The sequence below is a fragment of the Oculina patagonica genome, chromosome 6 (assembly GCF_052425735.1).
Source record: "Oculina patagonica isolate OP01 chromosome 6, crgOcupat, whole genome shotgun sequence".
Taxonomy (NCBI): Eukaryota; Metazoa; Cnidaria; class Anthozoa; order Scleractinia; family Oculinidae; genus Oculina; species Oculina patagonica.
This window is the reverse complement of record NC_135763.1, coordinates 13281120-13295322: the sequence shown is the minus strand read 5'-3', so window position 1 is coordinate 13295322 and position 14203 is coordinate 13281120. Positions and strand designations below refer to the sequence as shown.

The window sequence follows — 14203 nt, the reverse complement described above, 5'->3', positions numbered from 1 at the left end:
CACTAGAATGAAAACATTGTAAGCTCCCGTGAAAACTAAATAAATGGGGAGCTCCGCTTTTAGGCTTGCCTAAATCTATATATTAATACTTAATCAGTGTGACGTGGTACTACGAGTCTCTACTTTATTCGTATTATACTAGCGTGCCAAATAGAGTGCGAGCTGGTACGAGTCTATCCTACTCACCAAACCCCACGGATATCAGACAAATTAGAGTTTAAAGTATGTGTTATACTGCGTGCCGAATAGAGTGCGAGCTGGTACGAGTCTAACTTATTCACCAAACCCCACGGATATCAGACAAATTAGAGTTTAAAGTATGTGTTATACAGCGTGCCGAATAGAGTGCGAGCTGGTACGAGTCTAACCTACTCACCAAACCCCACGGATATCAGACAAATTAGAGTTTAAAGTAAGTGTTATACTACGTGCCGAATAGAGTGCGAGCTGGTACGAGTCTAACCTATTCACCAAACCCCACGGATATCAGACAAATTAGAGTTTAAAGTATGTGTTATACTGCGTGCCGAATAGAGAGCGAGCTGGTACGAGTCTAACCTACTCACCAAACCCCACGGATATCAGACAAATTAGAGTTTAAAGTAAACATCTGTGTTATACTGCGTGCCGAATAGAGTGCGAGCTGGTACGAGTCTAACTTACTCACCATACCCCACGGATATCAGACAAATTAGAGTTTAAAGTAAGTGTTATACTGCGTGCCGAATAGAGTGCGAGCTGGTACGAGTCTAACTTATTCACCAAACCCCACGGATATCAGACAAATTAGAGTTTAAAGTAAGTGTTATACTGCGTGCCGAATAGAGTGCGAGCTGGTACGAGTCTAACTTACTCACCAAACCCCACGGATATCACACAAATTAGAGTTTAAAGTAAGTGTTATACTGCGTGCCGAATAGAGTGCGAGCTGGTACGAGTCTAACTTACTCACCAAACCCCACGGATATCAGACAAATTAGAGTTTAAAGTAAGTGTTATACTGCGTGCCGAATAGAGTGCGAGCTGGTACGAGTCTAACTTACTCACCAAACCCCACGGATATCAGACAAATTAGAGTTTAAAGTATATGTTATGCAGCGTGCCGAATAGAGTGCGAGCTGGTACGAGTCTAACTTACTCACCAAACCCCACGGATATCAGACAAATTAGAGTTTAAAGTAAGTGTTATACTGCGTGCCGAATAGAGTGCGAGCTGGTACGAGTCTAACTTACTCACCAAACCCCACGGATATCAGACAAATTAGAGTTTAAAGTATATGTTATGCAGCGTGCCGAATAGAGTGCGAGCTGGTACGAGTCTAACTTACTCACCAAACCCCACGGATATCACACAAATTAGAGTTTAAAGTAAGTGTTATACTGCGTGCCGAATAGAGTGCGAGCTGGTACGAGTCTAACTTACTCACCAAACCCCACGGATATCAGACAAATTAGAGTTTAAAGTAAGTGTTATACTGCGTGCCGAATAGAGTGCGAGCTGGTACGAGTCTAACTTACTCACCAAACCCCACGGATATCAGACAAATTAGAGTTTAAAGTATATGTTATGCAGCGTGCCGAATAGAGTGCGAGCTGGTACGAGTCTAACTTATTCACCAAACCCCACGGATATCAGACAATTTAGAGTTTAAAGTATGCGTTATACTGCGTGCCGAATAGAGTGCGAGCTGGTACGAGTCTAACCTACTCACCAAATCCCGCGGATAGCAGACAAATAAATTAGAGTTTAAAGTATGCGTTATACTGCGTGCCGAATAAAGTTCGAGCTGGTACGAGTCTAACTTACTCACCTAACCCCACGGATAGCAGACAAATTAGAGTTTAAAGTATGAGTTATCCCATTAACGTGATCGACAATTTTGCCATTCGCAGGTAAATCCCTTTGAAAGGGAATGGGTAATTATCCCAGTTCATGCCCCAGGACACTGGAGAGTAGCGGTGAGTTCAGTATCCACATTTCCATATAACCCGACTTAAAAATGAATAACAACTAACACCCGATTTATGTATTGTTTCTTTTTACATGAAAAGGTGGTTCACATAACAGAAGGAACCATTTACTGGTATGACTCTCTGATCAGCATTTATAGCGATCAGTAAAACCGAGGATATAGCAGCTATAAAGTAAGACTGTTCTTGCATTGTTAGCCCGCCATTTGCTAGCCTTCTTAGGTCCTTTCTCTAAGCAAGCACAATATTCTTTACGTTTGAATCTCCATTCTATATCTAACTAGAAAAGGTATATGCACAATGCCATATTGTTCAACTTGTTCATTTTGTTCACTAGACACATCTTTTGGATGTTGGCAAAGGAAACAAAGCAAAACGGCACTGATCCACGCACGTAGAAGGTAGAAAGTGTAAATGAAAATTAACCATGAGGTGAGCTGCCAAGCTGTAAAACGTGACAAGATCGCGTCCGATTAACAGTTTCTAAAACTAAGGTTTAGAGGCAGGCCAGTTAACCGTTTAAAGCACACACGAGGAGTCGACTAAAAGCAACTACACTGACTTGTTATGGGACCTTCGGATTTCAAGTCCGGTGCCTTACAACTCGCCACGCTGCCCCTCTCAGCAGACTCATTGCCTAACATGAGGGCATTTTATATTTTTTTATAGGACGTTCCCAGGCAAACACACGGAAATGACTGTGGAGTCTTCGCCGTCATGGTAGCGTGCATTACTGTGATTGTCTCCTAGGGTATCAGTACACAGTGAACTCTTTCTAAGACCGACACCTTGGGGACCAACTCCAACTTTCCGTCTTAGAGAGTTGTCCGTCTTATTGGGAGTTTAGTTTTTTTTTTCGCCGTTATGCGCTACGCCCATTACTTACTGCACATCAGTCAAGTGTCTGTTTCTGTCAAGAAAAAAATGTCAGTTATAAACGTGGATTTCGACGACAAATTTCCACAAACAATTTCGCCAAAAAAGGATTAATACTAACAAGCGATGAGCTGCTGATGTTTTGATCTGATGTCTTTTTTTTGTGTCGCAGTATGCCATTTACAAAGTTCAGAACTTGAAATTTGACTTCACAGTGGTGAGTGTAGTGTTTTGGTATGTGCAATTTTTTTTTCAGAATTGCATTAGCTATAGATGTGCCGGACTAACTGTATTCACAGTAGCCTTAATTTTGTTTATTTTTTTAGGATGACATGCCTGAAATACGGATATGGATTGCGGGGAATATTCTTAACGAAGACGACTCCATGTCTAACGGGTAGGAAAGAAGCCTGAGTTTTATGTTGCTGTTCGGGTTTTAATGTATTCATAATTTGGAGTGATTGATTCTTATACGCTTTAAAAAGCTGGTCGTTTTATTTAGGTTTGGCAAATACGTTGTATAATTAATTATATTCCATACGGTTTATAGGTCTGTGAACGAAAGTTACTCGGAGGAGGAAGTGATGGAAACACATCGAACAGTGCAGGGAGAGGATCTGTCACAGCAGGAAATCATCCAGATGGATATAAATTATATCCAGAAAGAAAAAGATGGCGAATCAGTTAACAATTCAAAAGCACGCCCTAGTAAAAGTGATGCACGTAAGGCTACAGAGGTACGTAAATAATCATGTATTAATGGTTAATACGTTTCAAAAACTTTCTTTACTATATTAACGCAACGGTGCCTTAACTATTTCAGCAGGTTGGTAGATCAAGAGACGAAAAAGTTGAGGGGAAAGGAAAGAAGAGAGTAAAAAAGACTGCAAAAAGGCAACGGAAAATGACTGAGAAGGAAAAACGGAGGTAAGTAGTCTAAAAGCAAATCAAAGGAGATCTGCACCAAAACTTTTTTCAGCATCTCTTTCTCTTGTCCTTTTTTTCACAGAAAGCGATTTAACGAATGGATGGAGGAAGTTACGAAAAAGATGGACGAAGAAGACGCCGCGAAGAAACCTGCTGAAACGATAGAGTCACTACTAGAAAAAGTATGGCGCTAAACACTACTTTTAAAATAAACTATAATTCCCCTTTGTGTCCTTTGCTTGCCAATCTTTCTAATTCCTGTACATCATTTCCAATGCAGGTAAAGTCAATGAGACCATTGCTTTTGGAAATTGCAAAAACTCCAAGGTATGTGCAAGGGAACTGAGAGAAATTTCGCTGAAAAGTGCATACGAAATACGAAATACGTTCTTTTGTTACAGAAGAGTACACTGACGGAGCTCGTTGAAAGGGCCAATATCAAAGTCTGACCAATCGTTTTGCAGTCAATTCCCTACTCCAATTATTTTAATTCCAATTAGGCTCGAAAGAGTTTCCTTCTTTCAGTAACGTGAGGGACATAATAAAAGATTGAAAACTAGTAAAACGAATCGTACAGACAACAGCTAAATAAATTAAAGTATGAGGCTAATCGGGTGACGCGTGGATCCACGGATGAGTACTGCAAGTTGCTCTAACGTGTGTAGCTGAAAACCCTTTTAAACCTCCTCAAATGATGTGTTTTATCTTCAGATCGAAAGAGAGGCCAGTGGAGAGATACCAGAGGCATCAGGCTTACCTCAACATTGCCATGAAAAACTTCAGAAAATACCAAATGGTTGAATTTGGGTTGAAATACTTCGGCGTCGACTACTATTGTGAGGTAACGGAAATTTTGCTGTAGCAACATTTAAGTTCTTTAAGTTCAGTCAGGGGCCAGTGGTTCTACTTCGTTCTACTTTGTGAATCAAAAGGAAACAGATATGTTAGCCTGGGTGATCTCTTTGGCAACAAGCTCAGTTTGTAGGTTAACAATGTTCCATTTGACATAACTCATGCGCAGGCATGTTAAGAAATTCTTCACGCATTCATCATTCACGACGAATCTTGTTGATAAAAGGAACAGTGCATCTGATTGTTGTTGTCGTTGTTTCTTTTCTTTTCATTCATTTATTCTTTTCATTTCCCAGTTTATAAAGGAAGTGAATCAAGTCCTCTACTGGATGTTTACAGAGCGCACTCCGAATAAGCCGGGGTAATTTTCTAAGATACAAACACATTTTTATTTTCACGATTTTAATTTATATTGTAAAATTTATGTTGTCAAAGTATATCTTGTTAAGGTTAAAGAAATGTCTAATAATAATAATAATAATAATAATAATAATAATAATAATAATAATAATAATAATAATAATAATAATCTATATTTACATATAGATATCTTTTTTTTTTTTAAATGCAGCTATTTGTTTCTGCCTCCAAGACAGTTTATCAATTTGCCTCAAGATATAGACCCTTCAGAGATGGAGGGATTTTAGTAAGTATCGAATAATAAATAATTGTCTAAGCGTAGCGGTATGTTGACATTCGAGCAAAAAAAGAAAGCGATTTTCGTACACATAGCTAAGAAGCACACAGATACACAATTTAAACAAGAAGCGGAACAGCACAAAAGAAGCCCTAATCACCCTCTCTTTCACAGCTATATCCAAAATGTGCTTGCCGAGGAAGCCGTAACATTAGTAATCATGGAACTGGAAGGGTGTGATTACCAGATGGCGACAGGTCTAGCAATAGGCCACCCTGCACCGCTGAACACCCTGTACCATGACTACTGGGAGGAACTCCTGCGTCTGCCTAAAGAGAAACGTCCCTCAGAACTCGATGGAGAGGCGAGGAAAGCATATGATGCCAAGGTGGTAAAGTTTAAAAACGCCACACCTGAGATAATCAGCTTCAGCGATATACCATGGCCCTGTGCGGATGGCTTGGCAGAGGATATGGTAGCAGTCATGCTGTCGGGTACAGAAAAAGACGAGCTTGCCAAAAGAAAAAGATTAAAGGAACTTGCCCTCTTTTGGCACCCGGACAAGTTTTTCACCCAGTATTCGGGTAAATTTAGCACAGAAAATAGGGAAAGGATTGTCGTGGGTGTCCTTGACATCACAAAGGAAATATCCAGGTGTTTGGATAGTGCAAGATAGGGTTTACAGAAAGTAAAAAGAGTGCAGTTTAGTTAACAGACATTCAATTATATGGAATTCCAACTACACTAAAAAAGAAATAGTTACTACACTTTTACATGCGACCTGAAACTATGAATATCAAGCTTAAGTTTTAGTTGTTTTATCAATACAAGTCTCGTGCTCTATTCGGCACGCAGTAAAAAATTGTATTTTATAATGAATATCAAGCTTAAATTTTGAGTTTTTTTATCAATACAAGTCTCGTGCTTTATTCGGCACGCGGTAAAAATTGTATTTTGTAATGAATATCAAGCTTAAGTTTTAGTTGTTTTATCAATACAAGTCTCGTGCTCTATTCGGCACGCAGTAAAAAATTGTATTTTATAATGAATATCAAGCTTAAATTTTGAGTTTTTTTATCAATACAAGTCTCGTGCTTTATTCGGCACGCGGTAAAAAGTTGTATTTTGTAATGAATATCAAGGTTAAGTTTGAGTTATTTTATCAATACAAGTCTCGTTCTCTATTCGGCACGCAGTAAAAAATTGTATTTTGTAATGAATATCAAGCTCAAGTTTTAGTTGTTTTATCAATACAAGTCTCGTGCTTTATTCGGCACGCGGTAAAAATTGTATTTTGTAATGAATATCAAGCTTAAGTTTGAGTAGTTTTATCAATACAAGTCTCGTGCTCTATTCGGCACGCAGTAAAAAATTGTATTTTGTAATGAATATCAAGCTTAAGTTTGAGTAGTTTTATCAATACAAGTCTCGTGCTCTATTCGGCACGCAGTAAAAAATTGTATTTTGTAATGAATATCAAGCTTAAGTTTGAGTTGTTTTATCAATACAAGTCTCGTGCTCTATTCGGCACGCAGTAAAAAATTGTATTTTGTAATGAATATCAAGCTTAAGTTTGAGTAGTTTTATCAATACAAGTCTCGTGCTCTATTCGGCACGCAGTAAAAAATTGTATTTTGTAATGAATATCAAGCTTAAGTTTGAGCAGTTTTATCAATACAAGTCTCGTGCTCTATTCGGCACGCAGTAAAAAATTGTATTTTGTAATGAATATCAAGCTTAAGTTTGAGTTGTTTTATCAATACAAGTCTCGTGCTCTATTCGGCGAGTTTGTTCGTAGCACGAGTCAAGTTCGAGCCCGAGTCAAGTTCGAGTCACGAGTCAAGTTCGAGTCAAGTTTATTTTCCCTTTTTTTCTTTTAGTCTTTTGGTTTTAATTGCTGTTGAAAATAATGTATAAGTGCTGAAGAACAGCAAGATTTGATTTGACTCCTCATTCCTGCATTGGTTCGCAGCTGCGGCTTTTCAAAGAAGATGGGTGACAAAATGAATCAATTATTAAATCGAGTCGTTCGCCACTTGCCTCCAATCGACGATTCAAAAATAGAACGCGATGAAAATCTTGCGCGATGGGAAAAATATATATTCCTCAGTCGCCCAAGACAAGCCATCAAGCAAAGAAACTGCTTGTAAAAGCGTATTGAACGTCGAAAAGCGTATTAAAACGCTATAAAAACAAGCGAGGAATACCTGTATTTGAAAGCTTATGTTGTTTTAAAATGCAAAATAAAATCTTTCCGATCGCGTCTGCAGTAACTAAAAAAAAAAGATTTGTCGTATATCAAACCTCAGTGCTTATCTTTATTATAGTCAAACGATATCATTGAAAAAAAAAGTGAAAAAATTCTTTGACTCGAACTTGACTCGTGACTCGAACTTCGACTCGGGCTCGAACTTGACTCGTGCTACGAACAAACTCCTATTCGGCACGCAGTAAAAAATTGTATTTTGTAATGAATATCAAGCTTAAGTTTGAGTTGTTTTATCAATACAAGTCTCGTGCTCTATTCGGCACGCGGTAAAAATTGTATTTTGTAATGAATATCAAGCTTAAGTTTGAGTTGTTTTATCAATACAAGTCTCGTGCTCTATTCGGCACGCGGTAAAAATTGTATTTTGTAATGAATATCAAGCTTAAGTTTGAGTTGTTTTATCAATACAAGTCTCGTGCTCTATTCGGCACGCAGTAAAAAATTGTATTTTATAATGAATATCAAGCTTAAGTTTGAGTTATTTTGAGTTTTATCAATACAAATCTCGTACTCTAGTCTCTAGTTGTCAATTTATATATTCGGCAAGCAGTGACTGAACTGCGTGCGTTCGTGTTATTTTATAAGTAAGCAATCGAATTTTACCAGGGCAGAGATTGTACATGAAACACACTCGCAATTAAATGCGGAGTTTATGGAAATCCCACGTGTTTGGCACGCTGCATTGAACTAAAATGAACTAAAATGAGACGCATGTTTTGCTCTTATTCTGTATAAAAGCTGTTTGAAGTAATTTCGACCGGCCGCTTAAATGCTCTGTTTGGCAGTGGCATAGAACTTCAAACTGTTACCACAAGAAACCGGGAAGAAATAATATACGCGCATGATGAATAACGCAATGTGCGTTCAAAAAAAAAAAAAAAAAAAAAAAAAAAAAAAAAAAAAAAAAAAAAAAAAAAAAAAAAAAAAAAAAAAAATAATGGAATTTTTTATTTTTTTTTAAAAAAAAAAAAAAAAAAAAAAAAAAAAAAAAAAAAAAAAAAAAAAAAAAAATAAAAACGGGTTTCCAAACCACCGTCACGGATATAATTTTCTTTTTTTTAAATTGATGAATTATTAATGAGTTTGAGAAGAAATATTAACAAAAGTATTTCCAATTTTTTGGAATCACTACTCGTACTTCAAAAACTTTAGTTTCTTTTTTACCAAGCCTAAGCCATGTTGCCTCGTAAAAAATAATACGCCTGGCTTTCCAGATCATATCACAGGAAACCCTCTACTGGATCCATCAGCTACGTGGCACTTGTCCTCCGCCTTCTAAACTTTTCGCATTCTACGGTTCATTTAAAAAAAATGTGTGACACGATACGTTACGCAGACTTATATGATAGTGAAGTAAAAAAGAGATTGGCAATAAAAAAACAAAAAATAAACTTTTCAAGAGTGCCAAAAGCCATTCAACCGCACTGCTCTGCTTGTCAAAACTTCCATTCATCTCCCCGTCTTGGATCGATCTGTCACAAAGAGATGCACCCTTGCGCGTCGTGTAGCCATGTCGGTCAGAGGACAAGGTTAGTAAACGATTTCTTTGCAGAAATGTGTATTTTTTTGTTGGTTTGGTGAATCTTGCTAGTCCTTCTTCTCTGGTCCACTGGTGATTAGTAGCGACATTGCGCTGACAACATACAGTTTCACGTTGTCCTGACAAGACGTGTTTCCATGACACCTGAAATAACGGTTCCCAGTCCGAGTTCCCACGAAAGAACTTACAATCAAAAGAATTAGTTCTGCACTGAAACATGATTTCACCAAAATGACATGTCCACAGATGGATGTAGATTCCACGGCACAAGGCGGTTAAATGACTTTTGGGGAAATTTTTATTTATTTATTTTTTCTTTTTTATTAAGTGCTGCCGAGTAGCGTATCGTTGTTGTACATTTTTCTTTAATTTGAACTTCGTCTAGCATGAAAAGCGGAGTTGAAAAGTGCCACGTTGCTGATGGTTCTTTTAGAGAGTTTACTGTGTATTCGTGGAAAGCCAGGCGAAGCAACATGGCTTTAGGCTCTTTGGTAAAGAAACTAAAGTATTTGAAGTTTACGAGTAGTGATTCCAAAAAATTGGAAATACTGTTTGTTAATATTTCTGAAACGTGAACTGCAGTCATTTTTGAAGAAAGAAATGGCCGCGGTCTGAACGATCCGCTTCACTGCTTCGGGCGAAGCTGTGCAAAAATGTGTATTATTTTTTTAATATTTAGTTTAATATTTATATATTTTTCATTTTATTTTAATTTTTTTATCACACTTTTTTTATTTTATTTTTATTTTATTATTTTTTTACAGACTCCGCATTTTCGGACTCCGCACTCCGCACTCCGCACTCCCACTCCGCACTCCGCACTCCGCGTTTTCGGAACAGCCATGTGCGTTCTTTTGTATTTGCACGCGAAACCAGTGACGCGAAACCGTAATCCAATCATGCTCAGCATGAAATGATAACAGATGATAACATTTATGTCTGCTTAATTGCATAACAAGTTGCATAATATTTCATAATTTATGCGTCGCACTCTTCTCAGCACGGTGCTCTATTCGGCATTTTACGCCGTCACCAAAGGGTTAAGTGAATCGCATATAGAGATTACTCCATGGAGAATGCGCGCGTACGATTTTTATTCACGAGTTGAGTAGTATCAGAAAACGAACGAGTGAGCGTAGCAAACGAGTGAGTTTTCTGATACAACTCTACGAGTGAATAAAAATCGTACAAAGCATTTTCCATGGAGTAATTTGTTTATTTTATAGATACTGAGGTTTTTGAAAAGCAAATTAAATCGCTCGACTTTTTATCAGTTACGCGCGTGTTTAGGAAACCCATTCATCTGCCATAAACTAAAGTAGCTAAAACATGTTTGTCTTTCAAAATCACATCTTTAATGAAGTAGCACAAGAAATGAGACGTCAGTTTTATACTCTCACAACTTTTACAGAAACAACTTTTGATAGAAAACCTGACTGAGACTTGTACAAAACTTGCAAGTTCCAGTTCAACGTTTTAACATAACAAAACAGCGCTAAACGCTGAGTAACTCAACGCGAACTCGAGCGAACTTTTACCAAATTAAATCAAGAAAACAGTCTGCCAAAACCAAGGACAAACCTGCAGTGTCTTAGTCATCATCTGAATCAAAATTCGCTACAATCCCTCGGAATGAAGACGGCCCGTATTCTTGTCCTTCCTTTGTGCAAATTTACTCAAAGGTTTATTCAACTCGGCAGGAGGAATTTCGGTTATCTCGCTTCGTGTTTCTCTTTTTGTTTGAAGAAACGTTGTGACAACAAGGCCGTCTTGTTTCGTTTTCTTTTTAGTGTTTTGGTTTTCCTGTTCTGCAATATAAACGACTCAGTGGAGCCGTTAAAGACACAAACAAACCTTAAACGTGTCTCCGCCATGTCGCCGGTGTTTACGACGAGAATCAAAATGGCGATACGGTGTTGTTCACAAGTTGTTTTTCGTCGTTCGCGATTGTGATTGGACGAACGACGTTTTTTCACTAGTGAGTTTTCATCGTTCGCCTTTCCTATTGGCTAATGCATTTTACGTATCATTTGTACGCAATCGTTTTTTCGTGAGAAAATCTCAGTATCTATGATATAAATTCGCTTCGATCACGGAATAGTTGCAGTACTGCACCAGTACCCCGCCTGCCGTTGAAATAAACCGACTAAAGTCTACGATCTTTAAGGCCAAGCTGCACTAACGGAGTTACGAAATGAGAGGACGACAGAGTAAACCTGGTAAGTTTATCGCTTTAAACAACAGGTGTCGTTTCGATGGACAGAAATGTTAGTTTGTTGTAGGTACCTTTCAATTTTCTTGATTACACTTTTAAATCCGTGATATAAATCTTTACAAGTTGGTATTACACTCTTTGTGAGAGACCCATCGGGAAACTGGAATATTTTCAAAGAACTGCGAGCCACCAACGAAAAGCCTCCTTGGACCGATTGAAAACCGGCAGATCAAATCTTGTATGGAGCAGCTGGCGACAGTGTTCGCGTGTGCTGCTTGTTGGAGATCTCGATACCTAGTCTGCATTTTGTATCCGTTCTGCAGTCTGCGGTCTGCATTTTGTATCCGGTCTGCAGTCTGCATTTTGCACTGACTGCTAGAGAAAATTTGGCGAACATTAACTATCTTTTTAAGCAAATGAAAGATCATCGCAGTAATGTACTCAACTTAAGCAGTTGAGAAAAGCAAGCCTGAAAAAAAATTCAGGCTTGAACGGGAATCGAACCCATGACCTCTGCGATACTAGTGCAGCGCTCTAACCAGCTGAGCTATCAAGCCAACTGGGAGCTGGTCACTTGTGAGTTCGTAATATACCCGTGGATGGAGAAGATATGACATAAATATATGAAATTCATATATTTGTACTGCGGATATACATTTTAAGCAAATGAAAGATCATCGCAGTAATGTACTCAACTTAAGCAGTTGAGAAAAGCAAGCCTGAAAAAAATTTAGGCTTGAACGGGAATCGAACCCATGACCTCTGCGATACTAGTGCAGCGCTCTAACCAACTGAGCTATCAAGCCAACTGGGAGCTGGTCACTTGTGAGTTCGTAATATATCCGTGGATGGAGAAGATATGACATGATATGGCTTGATAGCTCAGCTGGTTAGAGCGCTGCACTAGTATCGCAGAGGTCATGGGTTCGATTCCCGTTCAAGCCTAAATTTTTTTCAGGCTTGCTTTTCTCAACTGCTTAAGTTGAGTACATTACTGCGATGATCTTTCATTTGCTAAAAATGTATATCCGCAGTACAAATATATTAATTTCATATATTCATGTCATTAACTATCTTTCTTGGTGGAGGTCAGGCGCGGTGGTGTAGGGTTTAGAGCGTCGGACTTTCGATCTGGAGATCGGTGAGCAGTTTAATCTTCTAAATCCGTGCACCTTTTAAACCAACTTAAAGAATGAAAATCAGCGATATTAAAGTCGAACGACAGTAGTATAAGGCGGGGGGTTCTACGCCAGGGCGCATGCGTTGGGGTGCAAGGGGTGTTCATGGGGCGCTCATGACGTCACAATCCCCGTGGGGATGACGTAATTTCCCTTTTCGGAGGATGACATCATCGGGTAAAGGAGCGCATGCGTTGGGGTGCAAGGGGTGTTTATGGGGTGCGCATGACGTCATAATCCCCCTGGGGATGAGGTAATTTCCCTTTTCGGAGGATGATGTCATCGGGTGAAGGGGCGTATGCGCAAGGGTGTAGAGACGTTGATGACGTAATGGGTGACCAATTATGGAGGATGACATCATAGTTTTAAAATAGATCGGATGATGTAATTAGATATTTTTAGAACATAACATCATGCAATGATACCCTGCCCCCTTGTAGTCAAAAATAGTAGATAGAAATATTTTGCGAAATATATTATTTTAGTAAGCGGAATTCATAACATGATAAAATAAACGTATAATTTTATTGTATGGGGAGAAATATCAATGTGTATTCGCAATGGAATGTGTCTGTAGACGATAAATTACTATTTATTCTTTGAAAAGTCACTCAGCGAAGCAAAACTTTTCCTTCCAAAGCCGTGTATCGGCCCCACCACACACATTTGTCTGCAGTATTAAAATGTATGCGACAAGAAGTTTGCATAATTACAGATACAGAATTTAGTGATCTGACCGAAATGAATCGGTACTCCTGCCTGTTCTGTGTTATGCTAACCGCTACCGCCATGGAGTAGAAAGTTAAATTATGACATCATGGATTTTCACAAAGGTAATTCCGTTAAACAAAAAAGTGCTTGTGCGATACACGGCTTTGGAAGGAAAAGTTTTGCTTCGCTGAGTGACTTTTCAAAGAATAAATAGTAATTTATCGTCTACAGACACATTCCATTGCGAATACACATTGATATTTCTCCCCATACAATAAAATTATACGTTTATTTTATCATGTTATGAATTCCGCTTACTAAAATAATATATTTCGCAAAATATTTCTATCTACTATTTTTGACTATAAGGGGGCAGGGTATCATTGCATGATGTTATGTTCTAAAAATATCTAATTACATCATCCGATCTATTTTAAAACTATGATGTCATCCTCCATAATTGGTCACCCATTACGTCATGAACGCCCCCTACACCCTTGCGCATACGCCCCTCTACCCGATGATGTCATCCTTTGAAAAGGGAAATTACGTCATCCCCCAGGGTTATTGTGACGTCATCTGCGCCCCTTACGCCCTTACGCATGCGCCCTGGCGTAGAACCCCCTTCTTATACTACTAACCACGTTTGGCTTTATTCGGGGGGGGGGGTACTCCCTATAATGGCCTATATGGGGAGGCTCCGCCCGAAAGGGGTACCTTTTTCAGGCTTTAATAAGGTATATGAAAGGGTAGGGATTTTACAAGTTTTGGTATACGAAAGGGTATGGAAATCTGTCATTTAGGTATTTAAAAAGTCCTTTAATTAAAATATTTCGAACAGACGCAATTTACGGCTGTATTATTTTAATGTATTATTAAAGCGCTACGTGAAAATGACAAGAAAACGTCCTTTTCTAAGTCTACGCCATGTCTTTTAGGTATATGAAAGGGGTACCCTTTTTCAGTAAAAGGGGTACAATTTCTGTCAAAAATGGTATATAAAAGGGTAAGGGGTCAGAGCTTGGGG

General features: G+C 38.5%; 1 protein-coding gene and 1 non-coding gene across 2 annotated transcripts in view; both read right to left on the bottom strand.

Moving 5' to 3' along the window:
• LOC144657325 (polyphosphoinositide phosphatase-like) overlaps positions 1-14203 on the bottom strand; it is a 111328-nt gene that overhangs the window by 28853 nt on the left and 68272 nt on the right. The window lies entirely within an intron of this gene.
• On the bottom strand, positions 12020-12093 carry Trnat-agu (transfer RNA threonine (anticodon AGU)). Its single transcript has one exon. It is a non-coding gene; the product is annotated as a tRNA-Thr (tRNA).